This window comes from Toxotes jaculatrix, chromosome 7 (genome assembly GCF_017976425.1).
Source record: "Toxotes jaculatrix isolate fToxJac2 chromosome 7, fToxJac2.pri, whole genome shotgun sequence".
Taxonomy (NCBI): Eukaryota; Metazoa; Chordata; class Actinopteri; family Toxotidae; genus Toxotes; species Toxotes jaculatrix.
The window spans coordinates 1,557,840-1,570,066 of NC_054400.1; positions in this window are offsets into that span (position 1 = coordinate 1,557,840).

Below are 12,227 nucleotides of genomic sequence, written 5' to 3' on the forward strand. Positions count from 1 at the left end.
TTGTCAACACAGCGGAAGCTCTGGGTGTAAATTTCAAAGCCGTTCTGTGTCATGTTGATGCAATCAGATGTCAGGTCATACTCTGAGCGCGCAGTGGAAAATGTGTCAGTGGGGCTCGTCCTAATGGTTTCACCTGCTCAGCAGCTGTGGATGTTTCACAACAAACATTTTCATTTGAACAGGATTTAACTTTGACTTTGCCCAGACCACGTTACAGCGTCTGAACATGGTTTTCAGTCCTGATCACACTTTCTCCACACACCGGCTGAATTTAGTGTTGGGACATTACACAAAGAGAAGCTGGGAAACAAAGCAGCTTTAAACTCAAAGCAAAAAGTATTTTTACTTTTGTAATGTGCTTTTTTCCACATGTACTTTTACTTAATGAACATTTCCGATGCAGGACTTTTACTTTACCTCCTCACAGTGTGGAATCTCTTTACCTAAGATAAGGAGCTAAATACTTTTCCTCTCGTTTTCAGTGACTCTTATAAATAACTTTGACGTATTTTCACACAGTATTACCAAGAAATGCACAGGAAGATACACATGTAAAGATGCAGCTAAAGAGACACAGCAAAGACACACAAAAATCAACACAACAATGATCATATACAGGCAAGCAGGTCTGAGAACAGGTGGATGACAAACATACAGAATCAAAAATCTCCTCCATGTCATGTGATCAGTCTGAGAGCTGGAGACTGAGGTACGAGGGTGAAGCGATCAGTCGCTGAGCTCTGACAGGGAGGGTTCTTCACAGCCTAACAAACACATTTCACTTTTCACACTTCACACTTTGACTGTCTCTCATCTCGGCTGCTTCATTTGTTAATTTCATTGCTCTATGAAGTTTTTTGCGGGACTTTTCCTTAAAACGCAGCAAACGCTTACAAGAACATTCAGAAAGTAAATTAAAGTCAGCAGAAGGAGGAAAGAGGAAAAGCCATGGAAAGACTTTACAACACTTCCTAAACAAAAACACACCTTTCAACCGTTTAAGTTCCTGTTTCAGTTCTTAAAATCATGGGTGGAGTTCAGCTCTGACCTCGGTCTCCCCTCCACACACTCACACTGACAGAAGCTCAAAGAGAAAAAAGTCCTGAGATTTAGATTTTATATATTTATTTATTTGTTTTGTGTTTCTCTGTGTTCAGAAATCATCCTAATGACCAAATAAAATTTCTCTGAAATCTGAAAAGCTGTGATCATTCAGTGAAACTTTGATGCACAGAGGGAACAGTAGCGGACCTTCTCTTCCCCTTCCTCCTCCTCCTCCTCCTCCTCCTCCTCTTCCTCTGTCGTCTGCTCACCTGTTTCCCACCTGTTTCACCTGCGAAGCTAAATGTTTTTCATACAGACAGAAACAGAGAGGAAGAAAACCTGTAACAGCACAGAGCATCTGTCGCTCTGTGGGTGGAGGCTCAGCGCTGTCAACATCGTGCGACGTTTCCTGCCAACGTTTCCTGGAGAAGAACAATCTCCAAACCAAAGGAACAGATTTGTTCTCTCGTCTAAACCATAGTCGCCGAAACCTTGAGTTTGTAGTGTCACTGAGATTTAAAACGTCATTCACAGAGCGGCATCGTGACGCAGACAAACTGCATCAGTGAACATGAACAACAAAGCACAAACAGCTGGCAGAGAATAAATCTCACCAGCCACAGAAATAAAGGTTCGACCTTTGAACCAAGACAGGATTACCCAGGCCCTCAGGGGCCCCAGAAACCATTTGGGTCTATATAATTTGATTGATGAAAAATTTGCAGCAGTGCGTTGGGTCCACCCTCCTGCGGCCCCGGTACTGAAGACGGACTCTGTGTCAGACTCCAGTTTTATTTTTTTAAGTTCATATTTGTTGCTTTTTTTGTTGTAAGTTTCTGTTTTCGAATTCCAGAGCTGATCACTCGACACGCAGAAAACCTCGAGGTGTGTTCGTGTTATTCCATCACAGAAAGACTGAGACTGTAACCAGCAGGTGTGACAGTTATTTTCTGTAACAGTCGACTGGTTGTTCAGTTGCCAACAATCAAAACCCTGAACATGTTGAGTTTTAGAAGCTGGTTCCTCTTTTCCTTGTAAAAACAAATTTTAATTAAATAGAAATTGTTTGATTTGATTGAGTTTTTAAACATTTACAGAAGCACATCCATCAAATACTGGTGGTAAATAAACTCAGGTTTGTGAGACAGAGACAGAGACAGAGACAGACAGACAGACACGTCTTAGATGAATAAACACTCCTCACTGATTCCTCTTCACGTTCATGTTGTTTCACACTAACTGGCCAGTTCCTGTGAGCTGCAGCAAACTGGGTTTTTGGCCCAGTTTTCACTGGTTTTCTGTCTCAAACATACAACAAGTTTTTATGTCGTCAGAAGAAGGACGTTTCAGAGTCAGTGCAGATGAATGAGGACCGTACCATGGAAGTCATGTTACTGTACCCAGAGAAAAAAAAACTTTGAGACTTCACAGCTCAAAGGAAATGTTTAGTGAGTTGTACCAAAATAAAGGACATGAGCTTCATCTGAAATGTACAAACAGGAACAGGAACTCAGCCAGGGCAGCGTTTCACAGAGTTTAGCCTTTCCTCATCAGCCAAAGGAAGCTGACACATGTATGTGACATTAATTCAACATGAAAGACCAGAGACAGACGCTTTAGTCTTACTCTGGGACAGAAAACGCCAAGTTTTGTTTTAACAGATGACATTTGAGTAACTCTTCCCGGTTTGTCAGATTCTGGCTTGTGTTAATATTAAACACATAGTTTTTACTTCTACTTTTATCAGTTGTTATTTCAGGCTTTGACACAATGTTGGTTTTTACATGAACTGACTCTTGGTAAACTGTTTGTTTGTTTGTTTTTGTGATTTGTTATTTTCCTGTCAACTTATTTTAGTCCAGTACAGCTGTAATGTCCTGCTCTGTCTGCAGCTGACTGTCATCACTGGACACAGTTAAAACCACTTTACAACACAGTGCTGTAGTAACTATTGGCACCTGCTGACAGAGAGTGACTGTGTCCTTGCTGCTGCTCTGGTTTTGGCCACTAGGTGGCAGCAGAGTCCTCACACAGCAGAGTGAAGTGTGCAAGAGAGTCAGTCAGGGGTGAAAATACCTAGAACTTTTATTTAGGGAAGTACGAGCATGAAAATGTACCAAGGTGTCGAAAGTGAAGCAGTTCCTGTGAAAAACATTTTAGCGAGAAAAACAAATAATGTGTTTAAACAGTATTTTGATGTTGATGCAGATGAGGCGGAGCCGCACGAGTTCATTATGTTTCAGGGTGATTGCTTGAGTTTAAGAGCCTCACTCAGTACTGCAGTATTCACTCAGTACTGTAGTATTCACTCAGTCCTGCAGTATTCACTCAGTCCTGCAGTATTTACTCAGTACTGCAGTATTCACTCAATACTGCAGTATTCACTCAATACTGTAGTATTCACTCAGTACTGCAGTATTCACTCAGTACTGCAGTATTCACTCAGTACTGTAGTATTCACTCAGTCCTGCAGTATTCACTCAGTCCTGCAGTATTCACTCAGTCCTGCAGTATTTACTCAGTCCTGCAGTATTCACTCAGTACTGCAGTATTTACTCAGTACTGCAGTATTCACTCAGTACTGCAGTATTCACTCAGTACTGCAGTATTCACTCAGTACTGCAGTATTTACTCAGTACTGCAGTATTCACTCAGGCTTGATGTTCACAGCACTTTTAATTTTCATCCCAGGCTTCAGAGACAGATTCAGGGAATGAAATGATGATCTCTTGTTATTCATCTGAAAAAAAGAACAAAAAGAACATTAAACACTTTAACATCAAGGTTAGGCTCAAAAAGCAGCTCTCTACAATTTCACTGTATCTCATTCCATTAAAATAATACTGTACCTGCTCAGCTGTAAACTGAAATTAACATTTTTTCTTCAAAAAGTTGGAAACATTATTAATTTAAGTGCAGTAAAATAACTTTAAATCTTGGTGTGAGACGCTGTAAATCACAGTCCAGGAACTTGCAGGATCAATAAACCTAAATAGTTCAGTTCTAAGGATTTTCTACGACTCACAAAAAAGATTGCACAGACAAACAAACAGAAAAATAAAACCTGCTCCTGTGTTCATTAATTTCACGGATCTGTTGATGCATAAATATTTCACCTGTTGCCTTTACTCTGAACTCACCGCCTGAATAAGACAGAAAAATGTTGTTCGTCAGTTCATTTGGGGAGAATGTGCAGCGAGAGAATAACATGCAGCTTTAACTAAAAGAAAGAAAAAGGATAAAGCAGCAATAAAAAGCTGTAGAAAAACAGAATAAACAGTCGGATTTACAGATTTGGGATTTACAGAGCTGTGGTAAAACATTCTGTCATTCATGAAATCAAAGTAAAACACTATGTGGTCTCTGTTTACATCTAAAAGCAGAAGTATTGAACCAGGATCAGTTTGGTCTCTTGTGTTTTGCTAAATGAGATTAGTCTCTGCAGGAAAAAAAAACAATTTTGTCGTCTAATCTGCTACTGACTCATCAAATCATATTTGTTCTCAAACAAGGAAAAAAAAAGCCTGTGTGGTGAGATAATTCTGCTCGCTTCCATCGTGAGTCAGTTCAGTTTGCTTTCTTTGGTTTTCCTGTAAAAATAACGTGACAAGAATCACATCCAGGATATAATAAGAACCAGAAACCGTAATCTGAATCTGAATCAACAAAACGTCAAAATGTCATGTAGGGTGTTGATCCAGCATAATTTCAGTGGCAGTTACACTAAATAAAAACAGGAGCATGAAATGAATTTTCTGTGCTGCAGAGCTGACGGCAGCAGAGAGGACGTCCCAGAGCTGCAGGTCTGAAATCTGTTCAGACGCTCTCCTCTGACCTGCGGGCGACGTCTCCGGACACTCTCCCCTTTAAACTTGGAATCGTCCCTGAAAGAATTTTGTGATTTCGAGAAGAGTTTCCTGTCTGTGCCATCTGCCAGTAAAGAAGCATGATGTCTGACATGATGTTGTCAAGGTCTCTTTACCACAAATAAACATGAAGAATATGAGGACATCTGGTTGATCAAATTAAAATGTGTCCCTCAACTAACGGCACCATCTGGCCCACTGAGCTGTAAACTCGCTAATTTATGATTTTTTTTTTTTCACCGCTCAAGTGAATAAATGCTAAATCACTGTTCATTAATTAAACACACGTTGTCACTTTCCTGTGGCAGTTGGCTGAAGTGATTCTGAATGAAATGCAGGATCAGATCCTGATCAATCACAGAGGATTATGGAGTGAAAAGAGAATTATTCATGGCCTGATTCCTTCCTGATCTAACGTCAAACACAGGCACAACCTTCAGAAATCCATTTGCTTTTGGGTTCATTCCTCTCACTGTTTGCCCCTTTTTGTCTGATCTGCTCAGGAACACTGTGAAACCACTGCTGCTGCCTGGATATGAACCAGAACCAGGAGGAGAAACCACATTATACGATGTCTCTGTAACGTGCTTCCTTTTGAATTTTGGACCGAGCGGAGGCAGGAGACTGACGAGCCAATTCACAAATACATTCCGACTTTTCTCTGAGAATTAACGACCATCTAAAATGTTGTGTGCAGCATTCGGTTGGACGGCACGTCATTTTTCTCTGAGCAAATTTATTTATTGCAGTCGTGACGATTTTTATGTAGAATTAATGAACTGTCAAACCTGGTGATGCCTGAAGAGAATCTGGGGGGAACCGTGCCTGCGTTTGGGACTATTTTCAGTGGCGGATTAATACTGACACTGATTGTGTCTTCTTTTGCTCCTGTATTTTAAAGTGGTCAAACTCTTCACGTTTGGGCTTTTGAAAGTTCTTTGTGCTGTAGGTTTATTTCTGTGTCCAACACTGTGAGTCAAACTCAGCCTGTCACACCTGCCAGCCCTGTTACACACATGCCCTGGAGCATTAACGAACAGCAAAGATCTCATTGTGAATAATGACACAGAAACGTCGGCATAAAGCCACTGGCCTCCTTTTTGTTATCGCACGCGCTGAAATATTGATGAGCCTCCCTCTCCTGTCGCTGTCTCAGATATTTGCCTGTGACTGATGAGCGCTGTGGTATTTCTCCTGCCAAACAACCAGGACTGTTTACTGTTAACAAAAGCCGCCGTGCAGGCCGTGTTTTTAAAATCCACGGGGGGAGAGGATGGGTAACCATCCTACAATGTGCCCAGTTTGTCACTATTTTCATCTCACTGTGATCCATGCCCAGTTCGCTGCTTTCCTCGAGAGCTGTTTTCTGTGCCGTCTTTGTTTTTAGCTTCTGGAGCCTGGAAGAAACACGCTCTGCTGCTAATTTCGTCCCCGCTCCCTCTGTGCTTCGTTTGCTGAAGCACATCTCCACGGCTGTGATTTATCACCTCTCTGCGGCTTTCTGGTGATTCCCAGGTGATGCTACCTGTCTTAACTACCGCCCAAAATAGAAGACTTATCACCCAGAAGTAGGCCACAGAGAATGCATGAGTCTCCCCTGTTTCCTGAGACGAGTTTGCAGTTTATTCCACTGATTAGAAACCAAAGCAAGCTGCCTCGCACGTCACCAATAGGTTTCTCTAATGTGTGTGTGCTAAGTTCACAGCTGGAGTCTGGATGTGGTTAGCTTAGCTTAGCATGGAAACAGCTAGCTAGTTGGTTCTGTCCAGAGTTAAAACAAGACAAAGAGTGTAGAGACATGCTGGTGGACAGACGAGCAACGGGCTGACATTACCATCCACAGAGCCGTGGCGATAGCGTGGCTGGAAACGTGCCTACCAGCACCACTGAAGCTCACTGACATGTTATATCTCGTTAGTTTCATCTGTGCACAAACAGGAATGTGAATGTGAGGATTGTTTAGTTTTGCAGGTTCGCACATGGTGGAACTTTATCTCTGCAAACAGAGGCTGAAGTCTTGTTGTCAAACCACCAGCAGAAACCCAAAGTTCAGTGGATGCTGGTCACCAAGAACATTTGAGCACCTTTTGCAGCACCGTAACAATAAATGCTATATTTCTGCATTGACTGAAGTGGGTCACACGTGTCAGCTAATGCCTGTAGCACACAATAAACATGTCAGACAGGCAGAGGAAGTAGGCAAGGCACAGTAGTTGGGACACGTCAATCCATGGACCGAATGTGATCAAATTGCTGCTCCTCTGGAGGACAGGACGTTTTAAAGGTTTCAGAGTGTTTCCTGTGTTTGAACGAGTGACTGACGCTGCAAAAATAAGAATAAAGAGCAGTGATGGGACCGAAACCCCCGTCAGGAGTCAGGAGGGTGGAGGAGTGAGCACACACTCCACACCAGTTTCCATGGTAAAACCACCACAGCTCAGTGGAGTGTATGACATTATGTACTGCTGTATGAAAATTCAGGGACTTTTAACTTCATCCGTGATGCTGTGATTGTGTGCCTGTCCACCAGTTTGAGAGTTTTCTGCCCCCTGGTGGCCGAATGATAACGCACCTTTGGAGGCTGATCTCTCTGTTCAGTCAGAGCTGTGTTCTCTGGCCCATCACAGCAGATGGACGTGAGTGGCACAGACACGTATATATCAGCACGGATGGAGCGTCGCCAGCAGCAGCAGAGAGACGGAGGCGAGGACGTTTAGTGTGCTGCTCTTTTCTCTGATCCTTCCGAGCTCTCTGAGCAGCTTTAATTATAAATGAGCCAAGTATTGAAGCTTTAATGATGTATGAGAGCACAACACTTATTGATGAACTGATCAGGTATTTTCACATAGCAGGAACTGCAGCTTCTGTGTGTGTGTGTGTGTGTGTGTGTGTGTGTGTGTGTGTGTGTGTGTGTGTGTGTGTGTGTGTGTGTGTGTGTGTGTGTGTGTGTGCGTGTGTCTTTAATAAGCATGTAGATGTGAATGTTTGTCTTAGTGTGTTTTCTTGTACCTCTGTCTTTGTGAGGACCAGAGACAGGTTTGTGGAGTCAGGACATGTTTGGAAAGTGGGAAATGAGGGCGTTTTACTTTTTTTTTCTTTTTTTTTTTGCAGTGAAGACATTTTTATTTAACCCAGAACATGTTTGGAGGGCGGATATTTTGGAAAATGATGACATGTTTGGAAAGAGGAAAGAAAAGAGGACAGTTTTGGAAAGGAAGGACATTTTAAGAAGGTCAATGAGGACATTTTTAAAATAAGGACATTTTTGAAAAGCTGGAAAATTTTGGAACGTGGAAAGAGAAGACATTTTTTGATAGTGCAAAGTAAAGATATACTTGGAAGTGAGCACTTTTTCCAACCTGAAGACATTTTTTAGAATGGAGGACAAAGTGCAAAGTGGGGGACATTTTTGGTAACTTAGCACATTTTCTAAAGATAGGGCAAGACTGGAGACTGATAAAATCTGGAAAGAGGACATTTTTAAAAACTGAGGACATTTCTAAAAGTGAGGACCTTTTTGAAGGCTGAAAGTGTTTTGCTCCCAAACCTCTTGGTTTCAGGGTAAAGGTTGGACTTTGGTTTAGGTGAAGGGCAAGAGGATGCATTATCTCAACAAAGGCTTCGTACAAGCACAGAAGCACAGATCTGTACACACAGTCACATGTAAAGGCTTGTGTGAGTGTTTGATTGTGCATTTGTGTCCACATTTCTCCATATAAATGTATTGTAAGCATATGTAGCTGCCAGTGTATATGCTTGTCCATGTGTTTGTGTGTATGTCTGTTTGCCTGAGTGGGTGTGTGTTTGTCCGTGTGTGTGTGAGACTGCAGAATCCTCTGACCTTGGACGCCCGTGAAGCTGCTGGAAACACACAGCGCCTCATCAAATATTTACGGCTCCATCTAATTCAGGACTTCATGTGGTCTTTCTTCCTCTGGCCTCGGGCTATTGGCCTCAGGCTGCCAGAGAAGAGAGGATAACACATCTGCACTCGAGTCCAGGCTCACTGTGAACACATGAAAAGCACCGCTCACACCTCTTCCCATTATGAGCAGTTACACAAGCTTTTCAAGGTAAACACCGTGAACATAGGTTTGGTCTGTGCTCCCGAATAAAGCCTGAAAATGGAAATTCATTGATTTGCTCTTGAAAAATGACAGATTAAGAACGTTTTAGCACTACAACTAATCATTATTGTTATAACTAAGATTCATTTTGCAGTTTCAACTATCCATTATTCATTTAATCCATAAAACGTCCAAAAACAGAAATAAACTTTAAATTTTATGTAAAAATGTCCCAGAACTCAAGGTGACTTCTTCAAATGTGTTGTTTTGTAAAGCCAACAGTCTACAGCCCAAAGTTTCTCCGTTTCTATAACAGCTCACGGCTCCAGGGATGGTGGAGTCCACTCGGAAAGCTGAGATGGAAAAATCTCAACAAATATTACTGTGCATGGATTCACATTAAATTTTATACAGACATCCGTGGTCCCCGGAGGATGAAGCCTGCCATTTCCACTAGCAACAATATCTCAATAAATGTTGGATGGACGGTTATGAAATTTGGTTGAGACAGTCATGTTCCCCTCAGGACAACTGCTCATCTACATCTACAGTTTCATGAGACTGTTGAAGGAAAGGTTCTCTCTGCTCAGGTCATTTAATTAACGAATTCCGCACCTCTACAGTTTGTTTCTGTCAAAAGCTTCAGAACATAATTTAATATTCAGGGTCATTTATCACCGGATGATTTAACAAGGCCAAATTCTTACTTTGTGTTATGTGCTTCAAAGATTTTGGAGGAAAAGAAATACAGTGTCACCAAGAAGGAAACAGAGATCGTAACCAACTGTAGAAGAAAAGACGTCGCAAATTACAAATTCTGCACATCATTAAACAGGATGTGCATATCAAAGAGGAAGGACGGTATCTAGGACAGCAGGGATGTGTGGTGGTTGGACAGACTGGTGGGAAACCATCTTTGGAAAATCACCCTTCAGATTTATGACTGTGGTCTCACTGCGCAGCTCCCAGTGTAAACGTGTTGCTGTAAAGCAGTGTTCGTGCTCCACCTTCACTAGATAATGAAAGTGTGAAAACAACACGCGGGTCCACGAAGCCAGCTAAACTCCCATACACCCACTCTGCTCCAAGTCTGAGTGTTAGTGTGCTCTGACGCTGTTTCCATCCAAATTTAAAGGCGTTATCATCATCTCAAGCTTAGGCGGATTACAGAGTCAACCTGAGTCTGGATGACGGCGAGATGGACATAAAAGCTGCTTCACATGTTGGCAGCTCCAGCAGACAGAAATACTGTGAGGTGACGCCGCCGCTACGACTGGTTTCAACCCAAAGTAACGGATGAAAGAAAAGAGATGAAAGAGGAAAAGATTTGTCACTGATGATTTAGATTTATCTCTCGGTCTTCAGTCTAATCAGTGGACAGGCTCTGGAGAAGTCTCCTGAGAGTCCTGAGTGGCTAATTCAGTCCAGAAATTTGGTACAGCCATTCATGATCCCCAGAGGATGAATCCCAAACCAACTTCTTCTCATCCAGCACCTTTGTCATGCTAAACTTTTTATAGGCTACCTAAAACATTTTCCACTGGACAAAATTAGACAAAGAGGTTTTACGCTGTTAACTGTGTTAACTGTTAGCATTTTAGCATGCTAAATGCTAACATTAAGCTCCAATACGGTTACCTCTGTCAGACTCAGCTGACACCCAGAGAGAGATGCTGTGATCCATCACCTGAGCATAAAATCAGGGGGAGATCAGACAGATTGGTTCAGATGGGCTGCTCTGCTGTTTAGACCAATGAGACAGGATCATTTTTAAGCTGTGCAGTTTTAATTATCACTAAAAAAACACCACATCTGCAGTGTGTTTATAACATCGCACACACCGTTTTGTCACCATCACTTTTTTCAGTACAGTTCACAGCTAATGTCAGTGCTGCTTATAATCAGAGATGTGAAGTATTAAGAGCACAGTCGGAGGCCTGATGACCAGCATGTGTCCACCTATCCTCACAATACAAGATCCCTCCACCACCCAAACACACACACACACACACACACACACAGGGAATCCACCACCTTGCTGATTTTTTTCACAGCAGCGTTCAGCAGCCTCTCCTCTTTTTTTTTTCTGCCCTGATCCCTTGATTGTAATGCAGCGGTGGAGGTGAAGGGCAGATGGAGGCGATGAACAGATCTGCGGTGAGGAGAAACAGAGGAAGAGTTTCCTTCAAGTGAAAGGAGTGATTAACAGCCAGGGTGAAGGTGACTCCGACAAAGAAGAAACTGGGAGAGTGTAAACGTTTGTGCGTCAGTGGAAGTGAAAGTGTGAAAAAGGCAGAGGAGGGAGATGATGTGTCGGCGAGACGCTCGCGGCTGTGAACGCCGTGTTTTTAACGGGAGCAGGATAAAGACACAAACAGCACGACAGAGTTCACAGGTCAAACCTCTCAAATCTCAAGTTTAGTGAGTCCTGCTGTGAGCGTCTCTGATGAAATGTTAGGTCTGATGATTTATTCAGTCGTCTTCAGATTTAGTGTGAATCACACATAATACAAAGTCAAAGGTCAAGTGAAATGAAGCAAAATAAGTAAATATGTAGGTGAAATGCTTCAAAACAAAGTTCATGTGTTCTCACACCGCACAGACATCAAACTAAGGTTTTGTTGTTAGCGGAGAGCAGCAGTGGAAGTTTCAGTTTGCACGTTATCACAGTCTAGTATTTAAATCAGCGCTGTGATGTGAGGGGAAACGAAGGAAACAGAGGAGCACTGAAGGAGGTGTGAACACGTCTCAGGTGTTTTTCTCTGCAGCTGCTGGGACTGAACATGAGACTCATCCTAACTCGTGCCAGAAGTCAGCTGAGACTGAGAAAGAATTACACCTGTGCACTCAGATTAGTCACTGGGCATCTGCACTAATCATCTCTGGTAAAGTCAAAGAGGGGAAACAGTGAATAACAAGCGATGCAAATGAGCAAACAATTAGTTCCCAGGAACAAATGAAATGAAATCATTGCCACTGTGGCTTTCATGGGTGCGGAGAAATGACATTTCTGCTTTTTGCAGCTGAATGTAAACTCCGTCCTGATCTTTGTGCTCGTCACATGAAGACAAAATGCTAAAAACTTCATTTGCATTTGAATGATCAGGATTATAAATCCATTAACTGGGTCTTTTCTCTGTTTTCTATTTATAAATTCAGCTTTCCAAAGTGTCGGTGCAACCGACAGACTTCGTCAGACACACCCTGATGTGAACTGTCACAGTCATGTGGACAATAAAGACACTGGCTC